Source organism: Pseudorca crassidens, chromosome 3 (assembly GCF_039906515.1).
Source record: "Pseudorca crassidens isolate mPseCra1 chromosome 3, mPseCra1.hap1, whole genome shotgun sequence".
Classification (NCBI taxonomy): Eukaryota; Metazoa; Chordata; class Mammalia; order Artiodactyla; family Delphinidae; genus Pseudorca; species Pseudorca crassidens.
Genome location: NC_090298.1, coordinates 140,247,642 through 140,256,020, shown reverse-complemented (window position 1 = coordinate 140,256,020; position 8,379 = coordinate 140,247,642). Strand labels below are relative to the sequence as shown.

Sequence of the window (8,379 nt, the reverse complement as noted above, 5' to 3'; positions counted from 1 at the left end):
GCCTTTCAGCACTTTAGTTATGTCACTCATTTGCCTTCTGACTAGTATTTCTTTTCCAAGTCAGCTGAAATTCTTATCGCTCTCCCCCCACATATGTAATGTGTCTTTTTCCTCTATTTCTTTTTTTTTTTTTGCAGATTCAAAGAGTATATTTTTATTTTACCATGTAAATAATTTTGGAAATATGACAGTACATTAAATATAAGCTTTTTTTTTTTTTTTTTTTTTTGCGGTACGCGGGCCTCTCACTATTGTGGCCTCTCTCATTGTGGAGCACAGGCTCCGGACACGCAGGCTCAGCACCTATGGCTCACGGGCCTAGCCGCTCCGAGGCATGTGAGATCTTCCCGGACTGGGGCACGAACCCGTGTCCCTTACATCGGCAGGCGGACTCTCAACCACTGCGCCACCAGGAAAGTCCAATATAAGCAATTTAAATACTGCCATCTTAGACGTGAGAGAGGCAGTAGAGAGAGGCAGTATCACGGATATTTTTTACTACAGAGAAATAGTTTACCACAGCCCTCAAGAAGGTACATGGGGGCTTCCCTGGTGGCGCAGTTGTTGAAAGTCCGCCTGCCGATGCAGGGGACATGGGTTCGTGCCCCGGTCCGGGAGGATCCCACATGCCACGGGGCGGCTGAGCCCGTGAGCCATGGCCACTGAGCCTGTGTCTCCGGAGCCTGTACTCCGCAACGGGAGAGGCCACAGCAGTGAGAGGACCGCGTACCGCAAAAAAAAAAAAAAAAAAAAAAAAGAAGGTACATGAGGAAAGAAGTTGGAAAAAAATATCATTCCTGCAGCTCTGAGAATCCTTGGGTGGGACCTGTGGAGGCAGGAGGTGCCTGTGGAGATGGACAGCAGACTGCAGAGGTGCACCATGGCCTGTTGCCGCCATCTTTCTTTGATCTTATATCCACATTGCCACCATCTCATACTATGATATTTGAGAACATCCCAAGATAAGAAGTGATAACCATTTAATATGTTCTTAAATGCTTTAGCTTCTTTCAGCTTCTCTAAGAGTTTCTGCTTGGTGCTTCTGTTACCTCCAGAGTTGAATGCCACTCCAAACTCACTGTCACATCCTCATCTGCATACTAGGGCCTCTTGTGGGTCATGTGCTGTCAGGGACCAGCGAGTCTGTAAAGATCTATTTTGTTTTAATATTTTCTCTTTATCTTTGATTTTCAGCTGTTGGATATGATACACCTGCGTGTGGTTTTCTTTGTGTTTGTCTTGCTTGGTGTGTTTTGAGCTTCTGGAACGTTTTTCAATCTTTATTTCTTCAAATATTTTTTCCTCCCCTATTCTGTCTCTCATCTCTTTGACCTCAATTTCATGTATGTTTCCCAGTTTCATAGTATATCAAGGGTAATTGATGCTGTTAATGTATTTATGTGTTTTTTTACTCTCTGCTTCAATGTGGATAAGTTCTATTTACTTGTCTTCAAGTTTGCTCATTCTTTCTTCTGTAACATCCAATTTGGTGTTTAGCCCATCCATTGTGGTTTTTATTTCAGCTATCATATTTTTCAGATCTAGAATTTCCACTTAGTCATTTTCTGAAACTTTTCTCTCCATATCCCAGAATATCTCATTATCCCATGTGTTAATTTCCTAGGGCTTCCATAACAAAGTATTATAACTGAGTGGCTTACAAAAATAGCAATTTGTTCTCTCACAGTTCTGGAGAAGTCCAAACTCCAGGTGCCAGCAGGGTTGGTTCCCTCCTGAGGGAGCATCTGTCTCAGGCCTCTCTCCTCACCTCTGGGGCCGCCAGCAATTCTTGGTTTTCCTTGGCTTGCAGATGCATCACTTCAGTCTCTGCCTCCATCTTCACAAGGCATTCTCCCCTGTGTCTCTCTGTGTCCAAACTTCCCTCTTCTTTTTTTTTTTTTTAAATATTTATTTATTTATTTATTTTGGCTGCACTGGGTCTTAGTTGCAGCACATGGGATCTTTAGTTGCGGCATGTGGGCTTCTTAGTGCGGCAATGCTGACTTCTTAGTTTCAGCATGCAAACTCAGTTGCGGCATGCATGCAGGATCTAGTTCCCCAAGCAGGGATCAAACCCAGGCCCCCTGCAGTGGGAGCGTGAACTCTTACCCACTGGACCACCAGGGAAGTCCCAAACTTCCCTCTTCTTATAAGGACACCAGTCACTGGATTAGGGCCCAAGCTGACCTCATTTTATAACCATATCTGTAAGGACCCTATTTCCAAATTAGGTCACATTCAAAGGTTCTGGGTGAACATGAATTTTTGAGGGACACTATTCAACTCATTATTCCCCCTTCTCTAACCCAATTATTGTTCTTTTCCCATTAAGTATTTTATATATTTATAATAGTTGTTGTATGTACTTGTCTGCTAATATCAATAACTTGGCATTTTGTTTTTTTTTTTATGTGGAGGGGACTTCTATTGACTCTGTTTTCTCTTTAAAATTAAAGCACATTTTCTTGCTTCTTCTCATGTCTTATAATTTTTTACTGATTCTAGAATATAAAAGTGAGGGAAAATGTAATGGAGTATAACCATATTGAGGTATATATTGTTTTGCTTTGTTTTGGTTATTTTCTTAAGAGTGCAAGTCCTTACCTATCTGGCAGTCAGAGGGAGAGGCCCATCATTCAGATTCCTCTTGAGCTGAGCTTTGTGAGAAGTTTAGCAAACTGTACAGTTAGAAGGAACACACTCCACACAAGACCACCATCACTTCTGACCCTAACTGCAAGTTCAGGGGTTTCTCAAAACCACTGTTGGGGATGACAGTTTTCTGGGACTCACAGAACCCACTCAAAGCTATTATACTCACTATAAACACTGTATTATACAGTTTCTTACAGGGAAGGGATACAGATTAAGATTAGCCAAGGGAAGAAGCTCATGAGTCTGGGGAAGTATGAAATGTGGGACTTGGGACTTCCCTGGTGGCGCAGTGGTTAAGAATCTGCCTGCCAATGCAGGGGACACAGGTTCGAGCCCTGGTCCAGGAAGATCTCACATGCCGTGGAGCAACTAAGCCAGTGCACCACAACTACTGAGCCTGCGCTCTAGAGCCCATAAGCCACAACTACTGAGCCCATGTGCCACAACTACTGAAGCCTGTGCACCTAGAGCCCATGCTCTACAACAAGAGAAGCCACTGCAATGAGAAACCTGTGCACCACAATGAAGAGTAGCCCCCACTGTCCATAACTAGAGAGAGCCCGCACGCAGCAATGATGACCCAATGCAACCAAAAAATAAATAAATAAAAATTAACTTAAGTTAAAAATAAAAAAAAAAGAAATGTGGGACTTCTGCTCCTGCTTTCTGTGTAGTCAGGACATATTACTTTCCCAGTATCAACATGTGACAATATACACAGACTATTGTGAACTAGGGAGGCTATTCTGAGCCTCAGTATTCAGTTTTAGGGGCTCCATTACTTAGGCGCGATTGATTGATTGGTTAATCTCAGTCTCCAGATCAACTGATACCATGTAACCCTAAATCACCTGTGTGGTCTTTCTGGTGTGACCTGTCCCCACCCTAAGGTGTAGTCAGCACCCACCCTAAATTATGCCTTGTTCTCTGGCTAGCCCAAGGCCCCCAGAGAATAAGGCATAATTTAGGAGAAACAAAGATATCACCCAGAACCTGAGGGCAAAATCCAGACCTCTTCTGGGGCAAAGTTAAATTCTTTAGGACACAGGCCACCCCTTGCTTTTGGCCAAGACTCTTACAGCAAAATGATCCTATTGCCTAAGAGTTGGGGGGCCAGTGTTGGTATAGGGATAGACTTAAGGAAACAACTATCTGTCCTATAAAGCCAGTACATACATTTTCATATTTTTGTACTAATTCAGTTATTAATTTCCCCCTTGTATCTTATGATAAACGTGTGCAGAACTATTTAGCATAGAAATTAGCTGATGATTAGGTAAATCCAGTCCTTCCTCAGGCCAGTCATTTTCCACCTGTTTTACTTCCTTAGGGGCTTTAACTCAATTTCCCAATACATTTGACTATGAATATCAGTATCATAACAAGGCCAGTGTTATACCCTATCCTCAGTGTGGCAGCAGATGTGACCTGAAAAGCTCTGGCACATGACCAGAGTCCCACTCAGCCATTAACAATTAGTCCAGTTATAGAAATGTCTCCCAGAGTGATGGATGTCATTCAGGTTTGCAGACTTCCATTCAATTATTTTAGGCTCCAAACGCAGGAGTGGTCTCAGCAACATGTCATCATCCTTTCAGGCATTCTGGTGTAATCGAGCTAAGAGACAATAACGTCTCACTCTGAGCCTCTCCCAAGGCACCAGTGTAATATTGGATTTCTCTCATTGCAAAAACCATTAAACTTTATGCTCAGCTACCATTCCTCCTCCTCCTCTCCATTCATACCCTAACTTTCCCACTTTGGGAGAGGGCGTTAGTGGTGGCCACTGTGCTGGTCCAGATTGTCAGCAGCAATACAAGTCTATGGGACTTCCCTGGTGGCACAGTGGTTGGGAGTCTGCCTGCCAATGCAGGGGACAAGGGTTCGAACCCTGGTCTGTGAGGACCCCACATGCCGTGGAGCAACTAAGCCTGTGTGCCACAACTACTGAGCCTGCGTTCTGGAGCCCGTGAGCCACAACTGCTGAGCCCGCATGCCACAACTACTGAGCCTGTGCGCTGCAACTACTGGGGCCCACGCACCTGGAGCCCGTGCTCTGCAGCAAGGGAAGCCATTGCAATGAGAAGCCCGCACACCGTAACGAATAGTGGCCCCCACTCGCTGCAATTGGAGAAAGCCCGCACACAGCAGCGAAGACTCAATGCAGCCAAAAATAAATAAATTAATTAATTAAAAAAAAAATACAAGTCTAGTCGAGCACTTGCCCTCCCACAGGCCACTCTCACTCCTGTGGGGTAGGGTTAAAAGGGTACAGAACTGGTGGGCCATCCCAATTACTAAGCAATATAGCTGCATTCACTCTCAGTGCCAATTTTGCCAGATGGGGTGAAGGCACAACCCACACCATCAGATCCTTAGGAATCTGACATAAAGGTTTAAAGGTATAGTGACAGTTTCTTAGGGATCATATCTGCTTCCAGCACCTGCAGTTGCAGCCCTTGCCCCGGGACCACTGCATCAGGTAGGACAAAAGAGGTTGAGGTGATGTGAGGAAAAAAGAAAAAAAGTATAGTTATACCAGTTATACCACCCTTCCCACCTCCTCTTCCCCAAGTACCACTCCCCCAAAAGCAGAGGATCTATCTAGTGGGGACTATCCCTTGCCCCCCCCCATGCTGACTGTGAGTGCACACTCATAATGGTGTATAAACCAGCCCTTCATGCCTTTATTTCTCCGCGTTTTAGACAAAAAAAAAAAGTTTCACATTGATAATTAGAGAAATGGAAATCAAAACTACAGTGAGGTATCACCTCACACCAGTCAGAATGTCCATCTCAAAAAGTCCACAAATAATAAATGTTGGAGAGGGTGTGGAAAAAAGAGAGCCCTCCTACACTGGTGGTGGGAATATAAATTGATACAGCCACTATGGAGAACAGTATAGAGGCCTTAAAAACTAAAAATAGAGTTATCATATGATCCAGCAATCCCACTCCTGGGCATACACCCAGAGAAAACTCTAATTCGAAAAGATACACACACCCCAATGTTCATAGTAGCATTATGTACAATAGCCAAGACATGGAAGCAACCTAACTGCCCACTGACAGATGAATGGATAAAGAAGATGTGGTACATATATACAGTGGAATATAGCCATAAAAAGAATGAAATATCGCCATTTGCAGCAACATGGTTAGACCTAGAGATTATCATACTAAGTGAAGTAAGCCAGAGGAAGACAAATACCATATGATATCACTTACATGTGGAATCTAAAACAGTGGTACAAATGAACATATTTATGAAACACAAACAGACTCACAGACATAGAAAACAAGTTTATGGTTACCAAAGAAGAAAGGGGGTGGGGAGGGATAAATTAAGAGTTTGCGATTAACAGATACATACTACTTTATATAAAATAGGTAAACAACAAGGTCCTACTGTATAGCACAGGGAATTGTATGCAATATCTTGTAATAACCTCTAATGGAAAATAACCTGAAAAGGAATATATATATATATATATTCCTTTTCAGATTATTTTAGTTTTATATATGTATATATAAATGAATCACTTTTCTGTGCACCTGAAACTAACACAACATTGTAAATCAACTATACTTCAATTTAAAAAAGTTTGAATTGTCTGTTCACTTCTCCATAAAACTTACTCTGAGGATGACATCTCTGTCCACCCACTTCATGAACCCAGGCGGCCACCTCAAGTGAGCACCTCAGGAAACCTACTTGTTAATTCAAATCATCTTCCAAACCTGGAAGGGGTTCTTCTGATGGGCATCACATACTATTTTAATGCACCCCTCAAGTTCCCATAATGGTTTCCACAGGGCTGTGCCCCATATGGTCATCCTGTTAATAGGTCAGTTTTGCATTGCCCTCTGCCTGACCATATGGTCAGGCCATTGGCCCCTGTCTGTGAGTCAGTAAAAACCCAAATATAAGGGCTTTTTACTATTATCCAATTCTTCCATCACTGCTAGGGAAAAAGCAATCTGGCTCCCTGAGTTGATTTGCTTTGATTTTCTTCTATCAAAGAAAGTCAAATTTTCTACCAAAGATTTTCTTCTATCTTCCTTCCAAACAGGAAGCTGTCCACTCACCATGGAACTACCATCCACAAACCAAGCAGCTCTTTGGTGGTCAGTGGAGGGCTGTTCATAGGGCACTGGCCAAGTAGCCCTGTGACCATAGGATCCAGCAGTTCCTCAGGTGGTTCCAGAGTCAGCACTGGAGGAAAAGAGTGAGTACACCCTTCCCTTCTCTGGTAGCACGTTCCTGTACCATTTCTATTGTATGATGCGACCCTCCTGGGCATTGCCCTCCCCATTAGAGCATCTCTCCAACATCACCCAAGGAATTGTGGGTGTTTCAGGTTTCAAGGTTATTTTATGTCCCTCAGTCACAGGGGAAATCTCAGAGTCCAAAAGCAAGCTAGTTAGTACTGATTTTCTCTCAAATGCAAATATTCTGGTCCCAAATCCCAGAAGTTGCCACTAGGTGGCACTCACAGGCTTTTGCTGTAAACTCCAGTCTGCACTCCACACCGGGCTTTGGTACAGCAAATTAACAACCTGTTGGGCTCTGGCAATCTCACTGGTTCCCACTTAGCGTGTTCAATCAATACTGGAGGAAGGGTAGATTTCCATGCCTTCTGATTTACAACGCTGGTAGGGGAAGCTTTCCGCAGTCAGACACAATATCCATCCCCATAATACATTCAGGTAAAGAAGATGCAACCACTTCACATAGTCTGTTCACACCTTCAATTTTCATCCAAACTTTCACCTTTATCCCATCAACCACTGCATTCCTATATCCTCACAATCTAGCTATAGCACTGTTAGGACTTCACATACAGATTTTGGAATCACAGTGCATGGGGGTGGGTCCCATAACAAGGAGTCCCAGAAAAGTCTCTTCAGCATCCTCTGACCATTTTACTCACTCAAGTTCATATGGCTTTGGGCCTCCAGCAGGGGTCAGTCTTTATCTTGATTAAACTGCAGGACCATTGCCCCAGGTAATTGGAGGTCTCTAGCCATCTTTGCCTTCCAGCTTTTAAAATTCCTCCATACGAGGGTAAATAAAGCAGACTTATTTACGGCCCTTCATTATTGGAGCTCCTGCTCGCTTCAGCAGCACATATACTAAAATTGGAACGATACAGAGAAGATTGGCATGGCCCCTGCACAAGGATGACATGCAAATTTGTGAAGCATTCCATATTTAAATAAATAAATATATATATATATCAGGGCTCTCATCAGTCCACAAAACTTCCAAGAGTGCTGGATTATGACCTTTGTTTTGACCCCCATAAAGGTCTGCCTTATTCATCCCATCACTAAATAATCATTGACAGATTTCCATGCTGCTAGGATGCGTCCCATGACCCTCCCTTTGTTTTTCCCCAGTCTCTCGTGACTCATTCCAACCATCTTCACTGTTTGTTGTTTCAGTATCATTTTTCCCTTCGATAGTGGCCCTAAGACTACTGTCTATAGCTCAGACCAACTGTAATCCAAGCTTGGTCCAGTCTCAGGATCTGCCTCAACACTCTCTTTTGCTTTCATTGTAGCTATTACAGATAACACAAGGCAGAGTGTATTTCACTTATTTCTTGTTACTTTGCATTTCCCTATGCATCCAGTGAACCAACTCCTTGGGAGTGGATTCTATCATTTCTAACTCCCATTATTGACTTTTGCCTCCAGTAACTGATCACGGCATAGCTG

General features: G+C 43.3%; 1 non-coding gene across 1 annotated transcript; it reads left to right on the top strand.

The window, feature by feature from the left end:
• The first annotated feature begins 7,767 nt into the window (after positions 1-7,767).
• Positions 7,768-7,874, top strand: LOC137222807 (U6 spliceosomal RNA). The gene has a single exon (XR_010942599.1). It is a non-coding gene; the product is annotated as a U6 spliceosomal RNA (small nuclear RNA).
• The last annotated feature ends 505 nt before the right edge of the window (positions 7,875-8,379 follow it).